The following is a 27,466-nucleotide window of genomic DNA, read 5'->3' on the forward strand; positions in this document are numbered from 1 at the left end:
TAACATCTTATCCCATAAGATATTATTGAAGTACAGAATTGTGATTTCAGCTCTGGATGTCAGTAAACAATACAACCATGTGAGATATATATATTTTTTTTTTTTTTTTTTACAGCTCTTATTGCAAACGCCTGTGGTGAATACAGCATTTTCAGGTCATGGGGGGTGTAACAGGTGCACACAGACATTCTGCACCTTGTAACTGGCACAGACCCCAGACCCAGCTCATTTTATGTCCCATGAGCCTCCGGCAGATGGGCAGAGGCTTACAGAGTGTACTGTCCTTGCTTCCCTGAGGAGCAGAGATCGGAGAAGAGGGTGAAGGTGACGTAGGAGGAGAGAGAGCTGCAGTCAGCACTTCAGGAGGAAGTTCTGGGTTATCTTTTTATGGGCGGCTGGTTTCCCATGTGGATTGTGAAGAGCTCAGATCAGCAGAAATTGAGAGGAACGGTCTGTCACTGCGCAGCCGGTCTACCGTTAACCCTGTTCATGCTTCATGATCCCATCCACAAGGTTTAATATAGAAGTCCTCTATCCAGACGGTGTCCCATATAACTGCACAGCGTGAAACTATTTCAACAAAGGTGAGCATGCTGCGTGTAAAAGGATGGTCACTACACCTGGACATCACAGGACAATTGACCCTTCAACCAAAACTATTTTTACTACAACAAGTAGCTGAGCTGAGCAGGAGGACTTGTTGGCCTGGAAATCACAGGACAACAGGCCATGCAAGCAAAACTATCCCTTTTGCAACACGCAGTTGAGAAGCGCAGGAGGACCTCTTTACCTGGACATCACAGGACAACGGACTATTTAACCAAAAGATTTCCTACTACAATGAGCTGAGGAGAGCAATAGGACAGCTTTACCCAATTATCACTGCACAAAGAATACTCATACCAAATCTATTGCTATTACAAGGATTAGCTGAGCAGAACAGGAGGACCTCTTTACCTTGACATCACAGGACAAAAGGCCCTGCAACCAAAACTACCCCTAATACAACAAGCAGTTGAGAAGAGAAGGATGATCACTCCACATGGAATCGCAAGATAATGGATCATTCAACCGAAACTATTTCTACTACAACAAGCAACTGCACCTGACAAAGTGTTCATCCATACCACTTTTTAAGAAGCTCCACCTGACCCCATGGGGCAGATCTGATCATTCTTGGAGTGCAGTTACTTTGTCTCAAGTGTAAATAGTAAGAAGAAGTTGGTGCTAAATGCTGCATCGTTTCCTCTGCGTCTCTAGGCTACTACAGATCAGACTATACTCTGTGCCACTGTCCTTATAATAAAGAAGGTGGAAACGTTAAGAAATACAGGGAACAAGCGGCACCAGCAGGGCCAATTGAGGGGCTCATATGTGCAACAGAGAGATGTGTAGACAGTGAAGACCTCGGAAATGAGTAAACTTTCAAAGAGGAGCACCTTGCAACTCCCATGATGCTCCGCACCACTAGTCTTGGCATTATGTGATTAGCAGGTCAGAGGTAGCGCCAGATCTCCATAGTCCATGTCCTAAAATGGGGCCGAGCTCCAGCTGATATGATATCAACTGGGAGACTGAGACCTGTGAATCTCATAAAGGAAACAGGTTTCTGACTTTAGCTAAAGACAATTATCTGTCCCAAATGGTGCAGGACCTGACCAGAGGGGACGACCTACTAGACTTAATATTAACCAACAGACCTGACAGAGTAACTAATGTGCACGTGGAAGGACACCTAGGAAATAGTGATCATAATATAATACATTATAACTTGTTCTTCAATAAGGGAATCTCTCGAGGGGCCACAAAAACGATGAACTATAGGAAGGCAAAGTTTGATCAACTCAGAGAAGCCCTTAACAATATAAATTGGGATGATGTCCTCAAAAACAAGAATACGGACACTAAATGGGAGGCTTTTAAAAATATCTTAAATTCTAAGATGTATATACCTTATGGGAATAAAAGGGTCAGAAATAAAAGAAAACCAATATGGATGAATAAAAATGTTAAGGGGGCAATAAATGACAAAAATAAAGCATTTAAACTACTAAAATAGGACGACAGTGAAGAAGCATCAAAAATCTATAGAGAAAAATGTAGAATATGTAAATACAAATAGATAAATAGAAAAAAATTGAAACAGAAAGACTCATTGCCAAAGAGAGTAAAAATAACCCCAAAATGTTTTTTTAAACGCTGCCGGAGCCAGAAGTAGCGGGGCCGCCGGGCCCCCAGGAACAGGTAATTATAATACGGGGGATGGGGGAGGCAATGGGACAGCGGCGGTGGTTGGACTAGGGAGGACCCCAGGACAGGCAGGGGGAGAGAAGCAGGCGGCGGTGGTCTCTGGCCCCGCAAAAGCCGCTGCAGTTCATTGATTTAAAGCGCCCGTTTTCAATCATTGATCTGCGGGGCCGACGGGGAGGAGGAAATAGCTGATAACTTATACCGGAATATTGGTTTAAGTTATCGGCTATCGGCCTGAAAGGTTGCAGAGTATTGGTATCGGCCCTAAAAAATCGATATCGGTCGATCCCTAATAGACAGAGCCTTATTTTTAATATTCAGGGACTCTATAGTAACAGGGACTGTTCCCCAGGACTGCCGCATGACAAATGTGGTGCCAATATTTAAAAAGTGGTCAAAAGGTGACCCTGGGAATTATAGACCTGTTAGTTTAACCTCCGTTGCATGTAAATTGTTTGAGGGTTTTCTAAGAGATGCTATTTTGTAGTATCTTGATAAAAATAAATGTATGACTCCATATCAGCATGGCTTTATGAGGGATCGGTCCTGTCACACTAACCTGATCAGCTTTTATGAGGAGGTGAGCTCCAGACTGGACCAGGGGCAATCGCTGGATTTCATATATCTGGATTTTTCCAAAGTATTTGATACGGCGCCACATAAAAGGTTGGTGCATAAAATGAGAATGCTTGGACTGGGAAAAAATGTGTGCAAGTGGGTAAGTAACTGGCTCAGTGATAGGAAACAGAGGGTGGTTATTAATGGTACTTATTCTGATGGGGTGACTGTTACTAGTGGGGTACCACAGGGGTCAGTCTTGGTTCCTGTTCTATTTAATATATTAATTAATGACCTTGTAGCAATCTTTGCAGATGATACTAAACTCTGTAAAGCGGTAAACACTATAGAGCACAGTGCACTGTTACAAATGGATCTGGATAGGTTGAAGGTTTGGGCTGAGAAGAGGCAGATGAAGTTCAACACTGATAAATGTGAGGTAATGCACATGGGGACAAAAAATCCGGGCTGGGATTATGTATTAAATGGGAGAACACTTGGGATGACTGACGTGGAAAAGGACTTGGGAGTCTTAGTTAATAGTAAATTTAGCTGTAGTGACCAGTGTCAGGCAGCTGCTGCCAAGGCAAATAAAATCATGGGGTGCATCAATAGGGGCAAGGAAATAATTCTACCACTGTACAAATCACTAGTCAGGCCCCACATGGATTACTGTGTACAGTACTGGGCACCAGTGTACAAGAAGGTGGAGCTGGAGAGGGTTCAAAGATGGGCAACCAGAGTAATACGGGGAATCGGAGGACTACAGTACCCAAAAAGATCAGAATTAGGGTTATTTAGTTTAGAAAAATAAGGCTATGGGGAGACCAAATAACTATGTATAAATATATCAGGGGACCTTACAGAGATCTCTCCCATGATCTACTTATACCCAGGACTGTATCTATAACAAGGGGGCATCCTCTATGTCTTGAGGAAAGAAAGTTTCTACACAAGTACAGATTGGGGTTGTTTACTGTAAGAGCAGTGAGACAGTGGAATTCTCTGCTAGAGGAGGTGGTCATGGGGAACTCTGTAAAAGTGTTCAAAAGGGGTCTGAATGCATTTTTGGAGAATAATAACATCCCTGGTTATGTATACTAGATTTAAATGGACAGAAGATGGATCCAGGGACTTATTCTGATGCCATACTTGGAGTCGGGAAGGAATTTTTACCTCTAGTATGAGGGTTTTTGCCTTCCTCTGGATCAACTCAGTAGGGATTCATTAGGTATATAGGTTGAACTTGATGGACTCTGGTCTTTTTTCGACCTTATGAACTATGTTACTATGATATTCATTACAGAGAAGCATAAGGCTAAGTTTCTACTTGTTTTTTTTTTCTGTCAGTTTTCGGAAGACTTCCACTGCAGTTTTTGAGCCCAAGAAAGAAGTGGATCCATAAGGGAGGAGAAGTGTAAGTCCTTCCTTTATATGTCCTATTCCTTTTGAATACACTTCTGGCTTTGGCTCAAAAACTGCAATGGCAGTTTTCCAAAAACTGCCAGAAAAAAAGAACAAGTGGAAACTTAGCCTAAGTGGTAGTGCTGTCTGCTCTGTACATGACCCTCAATAGAGCTGCTGTCGTCATTTTCCTCATCTTATACTTGATCAGCAGTTAGAGCTCAAAACAAAGGCAGAAGATAGAGGTGCAGGCGGCGCAGTGATAAGGCTCCAACACTGGACGTGTTCGGGGAGCACTGGTTATCAGCGACGGCACAGCAGCCGCCTCCGTGATTATAGTCTAGATACAGAGTGCAGCCACTTGTGGTCCCAGATACCCTGCGAGCGGCAGATATCAGGACGCATTTATACCCGTGCTGCACTTCACTGAAGGGCTGACGTCTCTGTCTCGCTTGCGGCCTGTCAGTGGGCTTTCCCGCAGGACCGGGGGATCCTGCCAGGCTACACGTCTAATCTCCGTGCTGAAAATGTCAAACTCCTAATTATTTGTAAAATTCACTTAAAGAACCATCTGAACGCGCCCGAGCTCGGTGACTGCAGTGATTCCCACTCTTCAGGCTTTTTACGTCCCTTGTGAACGGACATCAGTCTTTTCCTTCCTTGGTTTGTAGGAGAAGGCACTCGGCTGAACCTGCAAAATCTGCGTTAAAGGTTCAATTACTATCAGGAGACAAGCGAATAGGAACCTGCTGAAAGTTATTATACAAGGGAGGAGGAAACACAAACTTTTGCCTGTGAGCCTGCATAAGCCTGTAAAAGGAGCTTCAGAGAGGAGTGGGCACAGACTTCTACCTGCGAGCCTTACATAGGGTGTACATAAGGCAGCAATGTCCTATAAAAGGAGCCGGGTATCAAAATCGTGTTGCCCACAAAAGCTTTATAAATTGTGAAATTCATTAAAAACTAAATGAAGAGAAAAGACTCAAGTGATACATGATGTTTAATATGTTATGAGGTGATGTCTGTTCATGTGTTGCATGATTATTTATTATGTACAGTGTGAAGAGTGATGATGGATGAGGTGCTGTGTGCATTGTGATGATACATGATGTCAAGTGTGCAGTGTCGTTATTAAAGATAGGCAGTGTGATGATGTACAGTGCGCAATGTAATGATGGATGATGTACAGTGCATGGTGTGATGAAGCATGACAGATGATTTACAGTGTGTGGGATGATTATGGATGGTTTGACCATATGCAATGTGATGACAGATGACATACAGTGTGGGCAGGTTGATGAATAATGTGCAGTGTGATGATTGATGATGTACAGAGTGTGTACAAGCCATGTTTTTACACAAGAAATGTTGCACAAACTTCCACTTTTGTCAAAACATTTGAACAATTTTGCCAATCTGCACTAATGCAGAGAATGATAATCACAATTCTCTGTGTTAGTGTCATCATTGTATTCATATACAGCAGGCAAAAGCGACTGGCACTTCAAAGCCTTCTAACCCACAGAACATTTCTACCCCATTACTTTTGAGATTCTATCTATGAGGAAGCAGACATGCAGGGATTGGGTCACCTTCAGACGCTACTGCCGCCGCTACGGCTATCAGGTGTCTCAACCAGCGGTGCTGTCACTGGCGAGCAGTGCAGCTGAGATAATCAATAGCAAGCCATCTGCTCCGAGCCGTTATTGACGGGAGAGGCAGGAGATGAAACAGAAACAGCTGGAGTGATTATAAAGGCTACAGGCCTGACATGGATGAGAGCTGCAGCCAAATCCATGCTCTGGAAACCTCCAGATGCCTGATGTTTTCAGGAAGATCTAGAAAATCCAACAATGTGGCACTAATGCTGCAATGTCAATGCCACCCCCGAGAACGGCTGGCACCAAGTCATCAGAAGAAACTGGACTTGTGTCAGAGGGGCAGCAACCACAGACAGAGGTCACAGCAGCAGCCATATCATCATAGACATAGCGAGATACATACAACCTGGAATGATTAACATTTTACTAAAGACAACCTGAAATTATTATTATATCACTAGGAACACAACTGGAGAGTAGACAGCAACTAAACTGGAGAGGAAGCTACACAAAACAACTAGGGAAAAAGTCGCATAACCAGCAATTGAACAAGAAAGGAAGCTGCATAAACTGCCGGCAGCTGGAGAGGCTGACATATAGCTGAAAACTAAACTGGAGGGGATGATACTTAACTTGGGATTAACCAAAGAGCAAGCTGCATAATCAGCAACTCAACGGGAGAGTGAGCCACATAACCAGTAACTAAATCAGATTGGAAGCCCTATAACCAATCTGAAAAGAAACTGCTTATTCATCAACTCAACCAGAGAGGAAAGTACAAAACCAGCAACTCAACTGGTCTGGAGGCCAGAAAACCAGCATAAAAAGTTGCATAACTAGGAACAATTAGAGAGACATATACATAACCAAACATAACTCAAACATTTTAGGAAGCCACAGAACCAGCAACTCAACCTAAAAGGATACCACTTCACCTGCAACTCAACCAGGAAAAAAAACACATCATCAGCAACTCAACCGAAGAGAAGGCCGTATAACCAGCAACTTAACCAAAAAGAAAGCCAAATAAATAGCAACTCAACTAAAGAGGAAGCTGCATAACCAGCCACTCAACCAAAGAGAAGGCCACATAACCGGCAACTTAACCAAAAAGAAAGCCAAATAAACAGCAACTCAACTAAAGAGGAAGCCGCATACCCAGCCACTCAACCGAAGAGAAGGCCAAATAACCAGCAACTTAACCAAAAAGAAAGCCAAATAAACAGCAACTCAACTAAAGAGGAAGCCGCATAACCAGCCACTCAACCGAAGAGAAGGCCAAATAACCAGCAACTTAACCAAAAAGAAAGCCGCATAAACAGCAACTCAACTAAAGAGGAAGCCGCATAACCAGCAAATCAACTGAAGAGGAAGCCGCATAACCAGCCACTCAACCGAAGAGAAGGCCACATAACCAGCAACTCAACCAAAGAGAAAGCTGCATAATAATAATTTTATTTATATTGCGCCAACAGATTCCACAGTACTTTACAATTTTGGGGTACACATAAAGACAAGTATCAGATATAACAATACTACATGCTAACTATTCAAACAGGAGGGGTGAGGGCCCTGCTCACGAGAGCTTACAGACTACGTGGAATGGGGTTGAGACAGAAGGCATAAAGTTATTTTATTGATACAATGTTTTATAAATAGGAAAGGTTACATACAGGAGAGTGAGACAGTCACTAGCTAATCTCCAAATGTCTAAAGTGCATAGAGAGTAGGGGGGAAACTGTCAAATATGAAGCTTTGATATTTACAAGACCCATAGGTCTCAAAAGGGGCAAGTTAGTAGTAGTAGTGGAAGCCAATTAGGGAATTTTATAGGCCTGCTTGAAGAGATGTGTCTTTAGGGAACTTTTAAAACTGTGGATGCTGTGGTGGAGTCTGAGGGATCGAGGGATTGCATTCCAGAGAACTGATGCAGCATGAGCTAAGTCTTGGAGTAAGGAGTGAGAGGTTCGGATTATAGAAGATGTTAGTGTGAGATCATAGGCAGAGCAGAGAGACCGTGTTGGATGATAGACAGAGATGAGAGAGGAGATGTCGGGAGGTGCAGCATTGTGGAGAGCTTTGTGTGTGAGGCTGAGGATTTTGTACTGTATTCTGGACTGAATGGGTAGCTAATGTAGTGAATGATAAAGGGGGGAGGCCTCGGTGTAATGGCTGGAGAGGAAGATGAGTCTGGCTGTGCCATTGAGGCATAATAAGCAACTCAACTGAAGAGGAAGTTGCATTACCCGCAACTCGACCAAAGAGCAAGCCGCATAACCGGCAACTCAACTGAAGAGGAAGTCACATAATCAGCAACTCAACTGAAGAAGGATCCGCACAACCCGCAACTCACCAGAAAAGGGAGCTGCATTACAAGCAATTCAACAAGAGAGGAAACTGCATAACTAGCAAGTCAACCCCAGAGGAAGCTCAATGAACAGGAATAAACCTGACACTAGCCTAATAAACATTGTGTGACTTCTTAATGATAAATAAATGATTCAATTTAGCACAATTCGGTTTTGTCACAATTTACTAAATGTTTAGGCAAATTTTAATGTTTTGCTTCAGACAAATTGTTCAAAACGGAAGCTAGGTCATCATTTTAGACACCATAAGAAGATAGGATCACATGACCTCAGGTGGTGGTCCAATGGGCTTCCCTATAATGCCTTGAAGTCAGGCCTTTCTGTATGGCAGCCAATCATGAGAGACTATAGAATGAGTGACAGCAGTCCTAACTACTATAAAGCAGCAGAAGCAGGAAATACTACTTATTTGTGTCAATACAATGGAAGAGAGGATGTGAGGTTGTAATTACTAACTTTTTAGTAACAGATAGAGAAATAAAGTCTGTGGGGGAGAATTATCAAAACCTGTGCAGAGGAAAAGTTGACCAGTTGCCCATAGCAACCAATCAGATCGCTTCTTTTATTTTTCAGAGGCCTTTTTTTTTAAATAATGAAAGAAGCGATCTGATTGGTTGCTATGGGCAACTGGTCAACTTTTCCTCTGCACAGGTTTTGATAAATCTCCCCCTGTGAGAGTATTTTATAGTGAGAAGAGGAGAACTGAAATTGGATAGAGAGAAAGATTATAGAGATAGATAGGAGTCAGAAAGTGACTGTCAGTGCAGAAATTATGGAGACACAGGCAGCAATTGCTGTGAGTTTAGCTGCAGATATACAATTTATGAATTTGTGAATATACTTCAGTCTGTGTCCAAGTAAATCCTGCTGCAGATAGCACTGAGCAGGTAGTGTTTTTAATCTAATAGTTAGTGTCCCAAAATTTCATATTATACTGTGTCAGGCATTTATACATCAGAGTTAGAACAAATAGATATAGTCAGACATACTTGATTTATACGGGGAAAATAGTGAGTTATATGAAAGGTATGAGGAAAAGAAAAGAGAGAATACTTATGTAAAAAGGGTAAATAAAGAGAAAGATTGAAAAAGTATTTTTAATGTAAAAGGGTTAGTGTAATTATTTACAGGTGTAAATGAACCACAGTTAATTTGGTACCAGAGTATGAAATATCCACGGTACAACATATATACTTAAAGGAGCAACACCTGTGGCTAACAGCACATGCAAACCCATAAAATTGATTGAATAAAAACACTAGATTTAACCTTCCAGGTAGTTCATGTGATTAAATAGATAAAATGAATACATAGCTGTGTGAATAAATAAATATAAAAATAAATAGATAGGTCAATGAATGTAGGAATAAATTAATAAATAAACGAATATAAATGACACGTGCATAAGGGTAGGTATCGCCAAACCTCTTAGTTCATGCAAGATAACTTCCTGTGGGTGAATCAGTAAAATAAGTTCATACTAACAAATCTCAATAAGTAAACTCCTGTAGATGAATATGTTCATGTAGTGAGGGTCATGCAGTGAAATTCATGTAAATAAATTTATACCCACATGAATTCTGACTGTTCCACAGGAACTTCTCTCTCATGAACTAAGAGGTTTGGAGATACCTACCTATATATGCATGTCTTTGCCCCTATCGTGAATTAAACCTCTTATTTATTTAATAAATGATAAAGGACTGCACAACTAGATGTTATTACATAAAAGTTCCAACTTCCCCTGTGAGGCTATTGGCGAACACAGTTTTTGGGACATAAAATGGCCCAAAAACAGCCATTTTACTTCCCATAAATACAGTATTTGCTGTAGCCAGAAAAAAAGACCAAAATAAGTGCAAAAAGGGGCCAAAAAAGTGGACTTAAAAAGCAAACACAGATGTTACCAGATTATCAGATGTTTTAAGCCCAAAATATATATCTTAAAGCTTTAAAAAAAAAAATCTCAAAAAGGTGTGTACATAATTGTAAACAATACCAAAATAATTAAGTGGCCCCGGTCTTCAGGCATCAATACCAGCCACACCAGTGGTTTACACACTTAGCAGCAAACCTACAACCAAAAGGGAATGTACAGCCCTTTCTCCCTTTTTTTTTTAATAGAAAAAAAATCAAGATTCCAAAAAAATCTACATAATTGGTAGTCAAGTTTGTAACGTTCTGTTCTATTAAAATATGGTATTTATCCTATATATTGACAACATAACCGGAAAAAAACTGGTGCAAAAATGTGTCTTTTTGGTCAATGAAAGTCCCATCTAAGCCAAAATGATACCTATAAAAAACTATACAAACTGCACAAAATATGAGCCCTCACACAGCTCTGTAGACGTAAAAAAAAGTTAAAGGAGGAGATTTATCAAAACCTGTCCAAAGGAAAGGTTGCAGAGTTGCCCATAGCAACCAATCAGATCGCTTCTTACATTCTTGAAGAGTACTCTGAAAAATGAAAGAAGTGATCTGATTGGTTGCTATGGGCAACTCAGCTACTTTTTCTCTGGACTGGTTTTGATAAATCTCCCCCATAGAGTTTAACCCCTTAAGGACCACAGGCTTTTCCGTTTTTGCACTTTTTTTTTCTCATCACCTTCTAAAAATCATAACGCTTTTAATTTTGCATCTACAGACTCATTTGAGGGTTTATTTTTTGCGCCACCATCTGTACTTTGTAATTACATCAATCATTTCACCAAAAATTTACAGAGAACCCAGAAAAAAATATTTGTCGGGCAAAATTGGAAAAAAACGCCATTTTGTAACTTTTGGGGGCTTTCAGATCTACGCAGTGCACTTTTCGGTAAAATGTTTTCTTTATTTTAAAACTTTAAAAACTTATAACTACATGCAACAAAATTAATACATTTAACATTGTCCTCTTCTGACCCCTATAACTTATTTAATTTTCCATATACAGGGTGGTATGAGGGCTCATTTTTTGCGCCGTGATCTGAAGTTTTTATCGGTACCATGATTGTTTTGATCGGACATGTTAATCACTTCTTAAATTTTTTTTAAATGTACGCCATTGACCGTACGGTTTAATTAACTATTTTTGTTTACATTTTTTTTTTTTTATGGGAAAAGGGGGGTGACTCAAACTTAATTACGAAGGGGTTAAATCACACTTATTCCCTTTTTTTTTTTTACAATCTTTGCACTTTTTCAGCCCCCATAGGGGACTGTTTCTTGCAATCCTTTGATTGCATACACTGTTCGATGCTATGCCATAGCATAGCATTGATCAGTGTAATATGGATCTCAGGCTTGTAGCAATCAAAAGCAGATCGGACAGCATGGAGCACAGTGAGGCACCTCCCGCTGTCCTCTCAGCTGTACGGGACGGCGCGATTTTATTGCGGCGTTCTAGACGCCACGAACAACTTTGATTGCGGCGCCTAAAGGGTTAATACTGGACATCAGCCCAATCGGCGATGTTTGGTATTAGCCGCGGGTCCTGGCTGCTGATAGCAACCAGGACCAAGCAGTTACGAAGCCCGCTCAGCTTCTGAGCACACTTCACATTATGGGAGCCGGCCACAGACGTAAATAGATGTCTGTGGTCATTAAGGGGCTAATGCAGTTATTAGTTTTTATATATACAGTGGGGCAAAAAAGTATTTAGTCAGCCACCAACTGTGCAAGTTCTACCACTTTAAAGGATGAGAGAGGCCTGTAATTTTCATCACAGGTATACCTCAATTATAAGAGATATGAACAAAGCAAACATGTAACGACTACACACCCTAGGGGGAAAAAACCCTAAACAAAAAAAACGTATATGTAAAGGGGTGCCTGTGTCTCCTATAAACTGTTCAGCACTTGCATATCTTTTATATACGTCCTAGGCTGCCGCTTTTCTGTTGTTGCATTCCTCCTTGTTTTAATAAATGTTATCGTATGTCACACTATGTACCAATAAAGTTTGTCTATTTTTGCATACAATCTTGTGTAAATAGCTCTCTTTTTTCTTTGGGTGTAACTCAAGAGACATAATGAGAGAAGAAAAATCCATAAAAATCCCATTTTCTGATTTTTAAAGAATTTATTTGCAAATTATGGTGGAAAATAGGTATTTAGTCAATAAAAAAGTTCATCTCAATACTTTGTTATATACCCTTGGTTGGCAATAACAGAGGTCAAATGTTTTCTGTAAGTCTTCACAAGGTTTCACATACTGTTGCTGGTATTTTGGCCCATTCCTCCATGCAGATCTCCTCTAGAGCAGTGATGTTTTGGGGCTGTCACTGGGCAACACAGACTTTCAACTCCCTCGAAAGGTTTTCTATAGGGCTGAGATCTGGAGAATGGCTAGGGCACTCCAGGACCTTAAAATGCTTCTTACAAAGCCACTTCTTCGTTGCCCAGGTGATGTGTTTGGGATCATTGTCATGCTGAAAGACCTAGCCACATTTCATCTTCAATGCCCTTGCTGATGGAAGGAGGTTTTCACTCAAAATCATACTTCATACTTTCCTTTACATGGATCAGTCGTCCTGGTCCCTTAGCAGAAAAACAGCCCCAAAGCATGATGTTTCCACCCCCATGCTTCACAGTAGGTATGGTGTTCTTTGGCTGAAACTCAGCATTCTTTCACCTCCAAACACGACGAGTACAAAAAAGTTCTACTTTGGTTTCATCTGACCATATGACATTCTCCCAATACTCTTCTGGATCATCCAAATGTTCTCTAGCAAACTTCACACAGATCCGGACATGTACTGTCTTAAGCAGGGGGACACTTTGTGCACTGCATAATTTGAGTCCCTGGCAGCATTGTGTGTTACTGATGGTAGCTTTTGTTACTTTGGTTCCAGCTCTCTGCAGGTCATTCACTAGGTCCCCCTGTGTGGTTCTGGGATTTTTGTTCACCATTCTTGTGATCATTTTGACACCACGGGGTGAGATCTTGCGTGGAGCCCCACATCGAGGGAGATTATCAGTGGTCTTGTATGTCTTCCATCTTCTCATAATTTCTCCCACAGTTGATTTCTGCACACCAAGCTGCTTGCCTATTGCAGAATCAGTCTTCCCAGCCAGGTGCAGGTCTACAATTTTATTTCTGGTGTCCTTCGACAGCTCTTTAGTGGAGTTTGGAGTGTGACTGTTTGAGGTTGTGGACAGGTTGTGCCATTAATACAGGTAATGCGTGGAGGACAGAGGAGACTCTTAAAGAAGTTACAGGTCTGTGAGGGCCAGAAATCTTGCTCATTTGTAGGTGACCAAATACTTATTTTCCACCATAATTTGCAAATGAATTCTTAATAAATCAGACAATGTGATTTTATGGATTTTTTTTCTCATTATGTCTCTCATAGTTGAGGTATAACCATGATGAAAATTACAGGCATCTCTCTTCTTTTTAAGTGGGAGAACTTGCACAATTGGTGATTGACTAAATACTTTTTGCCCCACTGTGTGTGTATTTATATTTATATATATATTTTTTCTTTTTAAACAAAACAAAAACTGGGATATTGCCCATTTACTGAAGTAAATATAATTCAGCGCAGCCACGACATAATGTACAGAGCTGCTTTCTTTCTGCTTTAAATACTGTGCATGCCGATGCCGTGGCTCTGCCAAACAAATGATTCGTAGGAGTGCTTGGTGTGGGAGCCAAACAGATATTGATGGCCTATTTTGAGAATAGGCTATTAATGAAAAAGCCTCAGAAAACCCCTTTCATTTTACAGTATATAAACGTCCCTCCTTCCCCTCTATTTGGTGACAGAAATTATTAGAGGCCACAGAATTCCTATAGTAAGAAGCGATTGTAACTAAATGTACTGTAGTTTTCAGGTATTCTTGAATTTTATCTTTGTATTTATTGAAAGTCAGAAAACCTCCTAAAGATGTTCTAAGAAGATAACAGCATCAAGAGCCTGGCCAAAGAGTGCCCCCCCCCCTCCCTCGTCTGTAACACTGAACTGCAATTATAATGACCAAATGGCCACAAATGATAATCAAATCACAACTAATATGAAATAAAGATAAAGGGTGGTGTAAGGTGAATAGACAGGCAATGGACTGACAGGTAACATTCACAGTATTATCCTCAGTTACAGGTAATAGACAGGAGTCTCTTTAGTTACAGGTAATGTCAGGATTCCCCTCAGTTACAGGAAATGATTGAGAAGTCTCTTCAGTTATAGGCAATGGTGAGAATTCTACATAGATCCAAGTAGTAGTTTTGTCAGGTGTTTCTTGAGTTACAGGTCAAGATTATCCTAAGTTACAGGCAGTGGTCAGGAGTCTCCTCAGTTACAGGCAGTGGCCAGGAGTCTCCTCAGTTACGGGTAGTGTTCAGGTGTCTCCTTAGCTACAGGCAGTGGTTAGAAGTCTCCTCAATTACAGGCAGTAGTCAGAAATCTCCTCAGTTACTGGAAGTGGTCAGGAGTCTCCTCAATTACAGGCAGCGGTCAGGAGTCTCCTCAATTACAGGCAGCGGTCAGGAGTCTCCTCAATTACAGGCAGCGGTCAGGAGTCTCCTCAATTACAGGCAGCGGTCAGGAGTCTCCTCAATTACAGGCAGCGGTCAGGAGTCTCCTCAATTACAGGCAGCGGTCAGGAGTCTCCTCAATTACAGGCAGCGGTCAGGAGTCTCCTCAATTACAGGCAGCGGTCAGGAGTCTCCTCAATTACAGGCAGTGGTCAGGAGTCTCCTCAATTACAGGCAGTGGTCAGGAGTCTCCTAAATTACAGGCAGCGATCAGGAGTCTCCTCAATTACAGGCAGCGGTCAGGAGTCTCCTCAATTACAGGCAGCGGTCAGGAATCTTCTCAATTAAAGGCAGTGGTCAGGAGTTTCCTTAGGTATGAGCAGTGGTCTCTTCGGTTACAGGCAGTGGTCAGGAGTCTTCTCAGCTACATGCAGTGGTCAGAAGTCTCCTCAGTTGCAGGCAGTGGTCAGGGGTCTCTTCAGGTACAGGTCAAGATTATTCTCAGTTACAGGTAGTAGTGTAATAGTAGTTATGGGTAATATTAATGCAAGGACCATAGTGGTATTTGACCAACAGTCCATACCAGTGCAAAATAAGTCCAGGCTTAAGGCAGCAGAATAGGAAAGGCATGACCTGACCTACTAACCACCCTCCTTCATTCTTTACTGGCACAACATTGTTGAACACCTTCCTACGAGTGCTAAGCGCATACTTTATATGGGCACCCTTCCATTTGACACATCCCCTGGACCATTGCCTTATTTGCTTACATTGATCTATGTGGTCGCCCCATGACTGCTAGTTTTGCAAGTCACCTCCAAGGCACAGCGCGCAGCACCTAATGTGGCATTAGCAGCACTACAAGCACAGCACATCATAAAAGATACAGTGCAGAGTCTTCAGCTCAACTTATACAGGGAAGGTGGATTCTAGAGAATGAACAACAAGGTGAACAGGGAGAAGGATAAAGGAAGAGTAAGTACAGAAGAAATGATTAAATGGTGAACAGCGGCCATGGCTGCCCACTGAGAAGCTTCTTTCCCTGACAAGCTTTTTAAAGGGAAGGCTGGCACAACGAGGCTGCACATTGTGTAGACCAGGCCCCAGGCGCTGAGAATCCGCTCCCTATCTCCGCACTCATCCTTTGTCTGGGAAACTAATGAGAAACAAACACATTCACAATAAAAACTGCAAGTCAAAAACAAAGACAGCATGGTACTCCCAAAATACATGTGCGGCACAAATATCATACGGGGGCTACATACACAAAAAGCCACACATTTGGCAGAACAAATCTTATCTATAAACGCTGTTCAGTCACATGACAATCACAGGCTGGAGTGGAGAGTTTGAGGTAGACAAAAAGGTGTCAATACATAAATCACAATAAGACTGCTGAATAAGATAAACCTTGGGTGGCTCTCATGTGTCTATTTGGAGGCTCCACCACTCCAGAGTCAGTACCAGTTCATACAATAAATTAGACACGCACCATGAGATTGAGTTTTCTGTTTGCTTTCATCCAAAGTATTTTTCTATCACGCCACCGAGCATTATTTAACGGGGTACAAAAAGTGAAACCGCCCAGTGTCAAAGTCCGTGTAACTTTCATAGATATTACGGAATTAATGGAACATATTCAGCTCGTCAGAGGACTCTTCATATCCAGCTATTCTATGTTGCTAACCCGACTCGTGGAGCTAACAGGCTTGTGAGCAACAAAAAATAAAAAATAAAAAACGCAATCTCATGGTGCATGTCTAATTTATTGTATGAACCGTCTCATAGGTGTCCCCATCCCATAACACTCCCTGGCCTGTGATATAAAGTCATATATAACACACTCTGACCTGTGATATATATATATATATATATATATATATATACACACACACACACACACACACACAGTGGTCCCTCAACATACGATGGTAATCCGTTCCAAATGAACGATCGTTAGTTGAAACCATCGTATGTTGAGGCATCCGTGCAATGTAAAGTATAGGACAGTGGTCTCCAACCTGCAGACCTCCAGATGTTGCAAAACTACAACTCCCAGCATGCCCGGACATGCACGGCGAATCTATATTAAAAATGACTATTTCTGGCCTACAGAGAGCCTCAATAGGGGTGTAGAACACTTTGCTGTGTTCTAACACGCATATGGAGTGTGCTGGGGTAGTGAAATAATACTGTTATTTAGAATGATATGCAGAATCACTGCCGTAGAGCGGCACAATGACAGAGCCTGGAGGTGGCATCAGTAAGAGGAGACCATATAGTGGCTGAATGACACAACTTGGACATGTTGGCAGCATGAGGAGATCATATAGTGGCTGAATGACACAGCGTGGAGGTGTTGGCAGCATGAGTAGACCATATAGTGGCTGAATGACACAGCTTGGATGTGGCTGAATGACACAGCTTGGATGTGGCTGAAGCATGAGGAGACCAAATAGGGGCTGAATGACACAGCTTGGATGTGGCTAAAGCATGAGGAGACCATATAGTGGCTGAATGATACAGCGTGGAGGTATTGGCAGCATGAGGAGACCATATAGTGGCTGAATGACACAGCCTGGAGCTGGCAGCAGTATGAGTAGACACTAGGGCTTCACAATCCCTAAGATTAAAAGATGAATTTTGACATTTTAATTGAAGATTTAAGGTAGCTAGTGCTACCATAAAAACATTTTTATTCCCAGGTCCAGTAGCATCAGTAAACCATAATACACCATATAGCGCACACCCAATCAAGTATAACAATCTTTATTTAGAATCAGTACAAAAACGCATACAAAATGTCTAATCAGCCAAAATCCTGTTTAAAAACATTTAAAAAGACACAAAAAGTGCCCTCCAACAACAGGGAGAAGCCCTTAGGACCCCTCCCAGGACACCTGTGTATATCTATGTGGTGTCTGGGGTGCTGCAACAGTGTTGCAGGGTCTGGTGGTATGGTGGTATTAACCCTGTGTGGTAAGGTGTTATTAATCCCCGATTTGTCGTGACGCCAGGATGTGGTTGTTTTCTGTAGAAGGCTCTGCCAACAACCAACCCAAAAACAGCAGGAAATAATGGAATGTCCACAACAGGAATTATGAGATAACTGGAACTTTTACTTAAACTTCTTACAGTCTTTACAGTTATGCAGTTTCTTTAGAGGCAACTGGGATGCAGGATACCTCACAGGCTTGCTAGGACTTGTAGTACTGAGATTTATGCAGGCCACTGTGCTACTAACTATATGCTTGAGTTGAATAGTAGTCACTAGGAATTGTAGATAGAGCTTGGTAGCTCACGTTTTTAGTGGCTGCAGGTTCCTTAGGCTTTGGCCTAGATGAGATGAATTTAGTAGATGCTAATTGTGCTTGCTTTGTGTCCAGCAGGAAGAGAAGAGAGCAAGAGAGAGAATTTAGAGACTACAACCCCTTATATACTAGGGGGGGCTGGACTGATACCATTGGTTGCCAAGCCTGGAGGTCCTGTACCCAGGGAACTCTGGGTACGTCACATGACAGTATCACATGACCCAGGAAGGTCCTATACATTTTATACACTTGTACATCCTTTATATACACTGAACAATATACATACATATTATGTGCATATTTATTATGAAGCAAGAACTGATGAGCAAGGGGTGAAGCCCTACAGGAGACCCCGATAGACTGCAGGGACTCTTCCTGAGGGGACTTAAGACAGGAACAGAACATGGTCCTGTACTGGGACAGCACATTTATATACAACACTGCCTCCACACACACACATACACAGTGGCTCTATGCAATTTTGTAATAACCTGAATACATAAATAATAACCAACCCTATCAAAAAACAGTTTACAGTATACGACCTGATAGACAGTAACCCCACAATATGTATCAAATAGGGAGCTGGGAAATGCAAGAACCAGAGGCAGGTGTCCTCCTGAACCCCATGCGTTCCATTACCTACGGGTGGCTTCCTCAGGGGTGTTATGGTTAGGTTAAAAACCTAGTCTCTTATATACACATTTTGCCTGATTAATTGATGGACAGTACCTGTAGATCATATGGACACATGCTTTTTCCTCCCTGTGATGGCGGCAATAGCCCGCTTGTATTTTCGGGTCAACACATGACTTCCTATATAAATGTCCTCACATGCGCACTGGAGCACCAGTATCACAAGCGCACACGCACCCATGCTCCTCTCAATCTTCCGGCTCGGGATGTGCAAGAGCATCAGAGCTCCGGCTAACACTTGCGTCTCAGGTTCCGTTTCTCTGTATACACGTCCACGCATGCGCATACCATATATTCATTCCTTCTGTGCCATAACCCCTAGCAACATGTATATAGTCTCTCTGGCATTAGGTATATTTGACTCGGAAATACAAGCTGGCTATTGACGCCATCACATAGAGGAAAAAGCATGTGTCCATATGATCTACAGGTACCGTCCATTAATTAATCAGGCAAAATGTGTATATAAGAGACTAGGTCTTTAACCTAACCATAACACCCCTGAGGAAGTCACCCGTAGGTGACGAACGCGTGGGGTTCTGGAGGACACCTGATGGAGGATTATTGACTCACTGCCTCTGGTTCTTGCAGCTCCCTATCTGATACATATTGTGGGGTTACTGTCTATCAGGTCGTATACTGTAAACAGTTTTTTGATAGTAGGGCTGGCTTTTATTTATGTATTCAGGTTATTACAAAATTGCATAGAGCCACTGTGTATGCGTGTGTGTGGAGGCAGTGTTTTGTATATAGATATACACAGGTGCCTGGGAGGGGTCCTAAGGGCTTCTCCCTGTTGTGGGAGGGCACTTTTTGTGTCTTTTTAAACGTTTTTTAAACGGGATTTTGTCTGATTGGACATTTTGTATGCATTTTTAGACTGATTCTAAATAAAGATTGTTATCCTCTGCATTTAGAGGCAGAGCGTTCATGTCTTAGGCAAGGGGCCGTGTGTATATAATGCCCCTGGCACCTCTAGGCGGGGAGTACATGTTTTGCGGACTGCCGGATGTTGCCTGGTGTGCGGCCACGATCCTATGTTTTTGTATTTCCCAACAATCTTAGGGTGGTTCACGTGGGAACAGCAGGTGGCACAGTTTCAGTGTCTCGTGCGGCTCTGCCAGCTGCCTCTCGGCAGGATGCTGACCGCTCGCTGTCGTACGGTTGTCCCGGAATCTGCTACCGAAGTTGCGCCCAGGATTCAGTTGTTGTAGAGGTATGAAGGTATATCAGCGGGGACGACATAGGACATAGTGGGCGATGAGCAGGCAGTGTATCTCGGGTTTGCTGTTATTTGCCGGCACAGTGTCCCGGACGTCTCTTCTGCCGCTGGCTCTGACGCACGCCGGGTCGGCTACGGGCGGTGTTGTCAGTTGTGCTGCAGTGGGAAACTCTTGCACTGACCTACTCCACTAGGGACTTCATGTACTGAGCCTGTCTCTGGGAAGCAGGTAATGGTAGGACTGTATGTCCTGTCGGTGTAGGTCAGTGGCCCAGTCAGCTGGGCTCTCCCCCTGATGATCCAGAAGAGGGTAACTCTTGTTCAGGGTGTGGCAAGCTCTGCCAAGCTCAGTCAGTGGCCAGCCCTCCTTCTGATTCATAGTGGCTGCATGCAACCACAATTCATAATTTGTGTGTGCACCACTGTAGCATTTATTCAATGCATACACCGGCATGCCATGCATTTGATAGCATCATACCAAGCTTATGTTTATAACATACCATTCATAACATTTATAACAAGCATACGTTTACACAATCATACCATACGGATGTCCATAGCTATTTTGCAGAGGTTAACACAGTACTGTTTATGCATACGTTCATAGCGTTATATCATGCTTATGGTCATAGAAGTTTGTTGCGCACACGTTTAGCATATCACACATATACTCAGAGTGTTGATCTCATACATACGTGCATTGCGATTTGTATTTTGCAGACGTTCATAACATACATGGCATATGTTTGCTGCATTCCTTCTAGCATACATTCACGGTTTCAATTCTAGCAGGTATATTTCCACTCATGTTCATAGCATCTATGTCGATTATGTTTGTTTATAGCATTTATGTCTTGCATATGTTCATCCATTTGGCTCGCATATATGCATAGTTTTGTCGCATATGTTCATAGCAGTTATCTTGTTCACATTCACAGCATTCTTAGCACGCTTAAATTCACAGCGTTTATACCATGCTTAGTGTCATGGTATTTTTGTCCCGCTTACATTCATAGCATTTGTCTTGCATGTGTTGCAATACATTCATATATCACATATATTTATAGCATTATTATGTTGCTTACGTTCATAGCCGTTATATCACGCTTACATTCACAGTGTTTTATCCCGCTTATGTTCACAGCATTCATGTCACGCTTACGTTTATAGTTTTCTGTCTCGGATACGTTCATAGCATTTAAGTTTCGCATGTGTTCAATGCATTCATGTCTCGCATATATTCATAATGTTATATCTCGCATTCGTTTATAGCACTTATCAAGTTTACGTTCACAGGATTACATCGCTTAGGTTGGTAGCGTTTATGTTTCGTATGCATTCATAGTTTTTGGCTTGCATATGTTCGGAGCAGGTGTGTCTCACATATGTTTTTAGTATTCATGTCTCGCATACGTGCAGAGCAGTAGAAATGAGCAAACTTACAGTAAATTCGATTCGTCACGAACTTCTCCGCTCGGCAGTTGATGACTTTTCCTGCATAAATTAGTTCAGCTTTCCGGTGCTCCCGTGGGCTGGAAAAGGAGGATACAGTCCTAGGAGACTCTTTCCTAGGACTGTATCCACCTTTTCCAGCCCACCGGAGCACCGGAAAGCTGAACTAATTTATGCAGGAAAAGTCAGCAACCGCCGAGCCGAGAAGTTCGTGACGAATTTAATTTACTGTAAGTTCGCTCATCTCTACAGAACAGTTATGTCACACTGGCGTTCGCAGTATTCATATCCCTTGAATTCATAGCAATTATGTATAGAGTTTTTTCACATTATTATGTATCGCATACGTTCATAGCATTTATGTTTCACATACGCTTGTAGCATTTGGGTCTGGCATGTTCATAGCATTCATATCTCACAAACATTCATAGTATTTATATATTATGGACAGGGTCGTTGCATTTCATATGACACTTTCTCTTAGCATTTATACCATAGATACAGTCACAGCGAGTATATCTCGCATTCATGTCTAGCATACGTTCCAAGCATCTTGCATATGTTCATAGCGCATATCTCTCACACGTTCATAGCTTCTATATCTCGCATGTGCGTAGCAGTTGTATTATGAAAGGGTTGTGGGATGTATGCCATGTCTAGTATTCTTTGGTGCATGTGGCTATAGCATTTATTCTAAGCATATGTTGGCATTTGTTCTGTACACACATTTAGCATTCATTCTGCATAGTAGTTATTTTCATATATATTTAGTGTTTGTTCTGTGCATAGTTATAGCATTGATTTGTGCATACGGTGATAGCATTAGCTGTTAAGGTTATACTACAGTTTAGCATTTATCGGGCACGGTATTGCATTTAATATCTATAGCATTCCCTGCACACGTGTTAGCAATTATTCTGTAGCCATGTTGTAGCACTAAGTTGTGTATACGCTGTTCGAACAGTGCATATACTATAGAATTTATTCTGTGCATAATGTTATGGTATATGTTATATGTCTATTTGTTTATGTGGGGTCTAATGCATACTGTAACCCTCCACTGTGTGCCAAACCTATTGGTGTCGCTAAGGGACAATGAGATAGAGGCACTAAGCCTTACTGGCATGTACTTGGTTTAGCGTTTTGTGATCAAGTCCTAGCATTTGTCCTGTGTATACGGTTTAGTGTTTGTTTCGTGCATACGGTTTGGCATTGTTCTGTGCATTTGTTCACTCCAATTAAACGGTGCATTATACGGGCATTATAAGCTCTCATACTGGGCACATGTTTATAGATTATTCTGTACATACATTTATTGCATTTTACTGTACATGCATCTGCAGCTTGTATAAAGTACATATATTAATAACTTTAATATGGTGCGTTTGTCATATTTATCATAATGCGCATGCATCACGTTCTTAGCATTATTAGGATAAATTGCATTGCGGGTACGCATTACCATTCATTCATTCTTACCATTCATACGCTACTAATAGTTTGTGTCTTCAACACGCTACATGCATATTGTATGCATATGCATATGGGGGTGTATATCTGTCATACCTGCCATGTCTGCATAGGGACACACCGAGCATTTATTGTTACTGACACTACTTCAGTGCATTGCCCTTAAGACACATAGGCGGTTGTATACCAGTCAGGCCTGCCACATCTGCAGAGGGATGCACCGCACAGTTATTGTTACTGACTAGTTTTCAGGGCAATAACATTTCGGCATACAGGTGGTTGTAGGGTGGGGGGATGTTTTCAGAGCAGTAAACTTTTGACACATAGGTGGTGTATACCCGGCATACCTTCAACATCTGAAGGGGGAGGCACTGCATAGTCGTTGTTACTGACACGTTGTCAGAGCAATACTGTTATGACACATAGACGATTGTATACCCGTTAAGCCTGCTACGTCTGCAGGGGGATGTGCTGCGCAGTTATTGTCACTGTCTCAGCTTCAGGGCAATAACGTCACGGCACTACGGCTATTGTATACCCATCTGTCTGCCACATCTGCAGGCTAATTACACGGCACATTTATTTACTGACACTTTTTCAGTCACCACCAGATCGGTATGATATCCATGCGTATCGTCGTTGGTTGGAGGATTTAGTTAGGTGCTTGTATATTCTTGGTTGGGTTCAGTGTAATACCATTCATGTCCACAGGTCATATTTAGTTTCAACAGGTTACACTTACAGATAGACGGGTAATCAGGGTTATACAGTTAGGAGTCAGATGATGATATACGGTCTTTTAGATTTGTCACAGGACCTCAGGCGTTTTCACCTAGTCTTTTTTTCATTTACTATATGCTATACTTGTCATACCTGCCACGTCTGCAGGGGGGGGGGGGGTGGAATGTGACACACGATTATTGTTATGCAAAAAGAAAAACGGCAGCACAGCACTCACCCTTCCAAACAGGACGTGGTTTATTCGGGGTCCATACAGTACAGTGGGACGGGGGGGGGGGAGGTGAAGGACAGAGGGCTCACCTGAGCCCAGAAAATGACAGCACCGTTTTGCGGTAAAACCGCTTGGTCACACTTTGAAGGCGTGACCAAGCGGTTTTACCGCGAAACGGTGCTGTGTCCATGTCCTGTTTGGAAGGGTGAGTGCTGTGCTGCCATTTTTCTTTTTGCATATTGTACGCACCTGTGTCTACAGCGTCCTGCACCACCATTCATTACAGTACAGCTATCCCGACATCTACAAGTGATTGCTCACGGGTTCCAGTGCCGGGTACTCCTCTCTATTTTGTAATACACTATTATTGTTGCTGACACTTTTGCAGACCAATAGCTTCATGTAGCATTGGGGTTGTATACTTGTGCCTGTCATGGTCACAGGAGCATGCATTGTATAACTGATGCATACTGACACGGCTTGAGAGGAATAACATATTGTCATATCGGGGATTGTTTACTTGGGCCTGCCATGGCTGCAGGGGGGGATGCACTGTATAGGGCATTGTTACTGACACATTGCAGAGTGATTGGCAGATGCATGTAATAGTTAAGGGTAAATTTATTGCGTGTAGTCTAGTTTACTTTTAGGTAAGGTGTTTACATGACATTGTCTAGTCTGCAGGCACTGACTTCGCTAGATCGTCATCACCAAAGGTATGTCAGGCCATCAGGTACTTGTGTGTCAATTATCTAACAGTTTATTTTGCCTCTTATAGCAGGGACATGAGATAGCACTGTATTCATGCCCAACCAGTGGCCAATACATTTCACAGCATCAGGTACCGACTGGGTCAGATGTTTGGCAGTTGCAGCATTTCTGTCAGGCTGACATAGTCCAGTGTATAGTATGTGATGATTGATGCTGCAGATGTGGTATTGTTATCAAAGTCATGCACTTTGTCTTCATCCTATCTGGGTTATTTTTGCCTTCTATAGGTGTGCATATAATGCCCCTTGCACCGCTAGGAGAGGTGTACATGTTTTGGGGACCCCTACCACCCTCCCTTATCCATTCATTCATGTTCAGGGTTTGGCCTCTATAGGTGTGCCCTCGGACGTGGTTAATGGCACACCTCTAACCGCTTTATTAAGGTTAATATTTGTCATATATATAGGTAGGTATGCTACGTTGAAGTCACAAGTACGAGTGTAAGCCACGAGCACAACTGAAACTCTGACTTTTGCATTGACTTGCCGAGCTGATTGGAAGAGGCAAATTCGCTGACAAGCTGGTGTTAATTAATGAGGTGACCTTTCACTTCAGTAGGAAGGTTAGTCGTCAAAATGCTAGAATTTGGGGCTCAGAAAATGTATCCAGCACGAGGGACTCACTCAAAGCAAACGTGTCCTGTCCAACGAGTAGGCACAAAGTCTACGGTTTCTTCATTTTTGCTGATGATATTGTCACTGGAAGCTCCTACGTGGACATGTTAAAAGAAATGGCTTGCACCACAGATAGAGGAAGATCTGCCAAACATATTCTATAAGCAGGATGGTCATCTCCACATTTCCATTTGGATGTTTGCCGATATATTATTGAAAACTTTCCAGGACGTTGGATTAGCTGTGCCATAAACAATGATTCACCAATGTTGCGCTGGCTTCCACGATTGCCAGATCTAACATCCTGCAACTTCTTTTTGTGGGGACTATATAAGGCACCCAGTGAGAAAATATGTATATGTGTAACACTTCCTCTCCTGTGATCTATCGAATCTAATACTCCCTGACCTGTGATACAGTATCATATTTAATACTTTCAGCTCTTGATAAAATATCATATCTAATACTCCATTCCTGTAATATATCATATATATCGCTCTCTGACCTGTGGTATATCATATACAGTATAACACTCCTTTCCTGTTATATAATATCATATCTTCTACTCCCTGATGTGTGATATGCTATCATATCTAATTTTTCCAGTTTTGTAATATCTTATTAGATAGAACACTCCCTTTTCTGTGGCATATATCTAATACTTCCTTTTCTGTGATATAACACCATATCTTTGACTCCCTGATGTGTAATATAACATTATATCTAATACTTACTGACCAGTGATATATTATATATGTATGTACATACATACAGTGTCCCCCCGACCTACGATGGCCCCGACATATGATCAAATCGACATACGATGGCCTCTAAGAGGCCATCGCATGTCGATGTCAGCATCGACAAACGATGCTTTTTTATGTCGGGGCCATCGCATTAAGTGCTATCCGGCAGCACCAAATGCTTAAGCTGCTGCCAGATAGCAGCTTAATGTTCCCCGTGTTGTGCGGTAAGTATTACTTACCCCTCCACGATGCCCCGGGGTGCCCTCTGGGTCCAGCGCTGGTCTTCCGGTGTCTTCTCGGCCCTCTCCGATGACGTTAATACGCTGAAGCGCACGTCATCCAATGGGAATGGCGTACGCAGCGAAGTAATGACGTCGCTACGCAGGCCCAGTAAGGCCTTGTGGAAGAAAGCAGAGGACCGGAGAAGACAGCAGAGGACCGGAGAAGACAGCGGAGGACCGGAGAAGACAGCGGAGAGCCCAGCGGAGGCCCGGGGACACCATCTCGAGCGGCGGGGACAGGTGAGTACAGCTTCCTATACTTTACATTGCACGAATCCCTCAACATACGATGGATTCGACAAACGATGGCTCGTTTGAAATGAATTACCATCGTATGTTGACGGACCACTGTATATATATATATATATATATATATATATCAATCCCTGACCTATGATATTACAGTATATATTGAATACTCCTTTACATGTGATATCTTATCTTATATTCCTTGACCTGTGATATAATATATCTAACACACTCGGACCTGTTATATATCAGATAACACACTCTCTGATCTGTGATATAATTCCATATTAAGTCCTCGTTACCTTAGATATTCAATATTCCCTGATCTGTAATATCCTAATACCCCTGACCATGATACAGTATCATATTTAATAATCCCAGCCCTGTGATATAGTATCAAATACAGAGGTCCCTCAAGTAACAATATTAATCGGTTCCAGGACGACCACTGTATGTTGAAACCATTGTATGTTGAGACCATAACTCTATGGAAACCTGGTAATTGGTTCTGAAGCCACCAAAATGTCATCCAAAAATAGGAAAAGGTGAGGATTAAAGATAAATAAGTAGATAACTAATATAGATAAAGCAAATCCTTACATATAAAAGTAAGAAAGATCTGCTGGGAGCTGTAAATCACGGTCTTTGTCAGTGATTCCCAACCAGGGTGCCTCCAGCTGTTGCAAAACTACAACTCCCAGCATGCCCGGACAGCCGTTGGCTTTCCGGGCATGCTGGGAGTTGTAGTTTTGCAACAGCTGGAGGCACCCTGGTTTGGAAACAATGGTTTATGTAGAGGACATGAGCTTCTTCAGGGTCCTATACAGTACACACAGTGTCCCAAATGGAGCCGCCCTTACTTGGTGTCCAAAGGAGCAACTAACCCTGGCACAGGTAAGGAGTAGCACAGAACTTGTAGTTCCTCCCTGTACTGTAGGGGGCACTACCAGACAGCCAGTCAGTGCATATACTTCAGTAATAGAGGTGATTTACCAGTAAAATGCCCATTCTGATTGGTCAGTTCCTCCAGTTGTGACAGGTATCACAGATCTGGACTGTC

At 42.2% G+C, this 27,466-nt stretch overlaps 1 protein-coding gene across 6 annotated transcripts in view; it reads right to left on the bottom strand.

The window, feature by feature from the left end:
- LOC130294479 (protein CEPU-1-like) overlaps window positions 1-27,466 on the bottom strand; it is a 721,573-nt gene that overhangs the window by 122,374 nt on the left and 571,733 nt on the right. The gene's annotated exons all lie outside the window — the stretch shown is intronic.

Source organism: Hyla sarda, chromosome 10 (genome assembly GCF_029499605.1).
Source record: "Hyla sarda isolate aHylSar1 chromosome 10, aHylSar1.hap1, whole genome shotgun sequence".
Taxonomy (NCBI): domain Eukaryota; kingdom Metazoa; phylum Chordata; class Amphibia; order Anura; family Hylidae; genus Hyla; species Hyla sarda.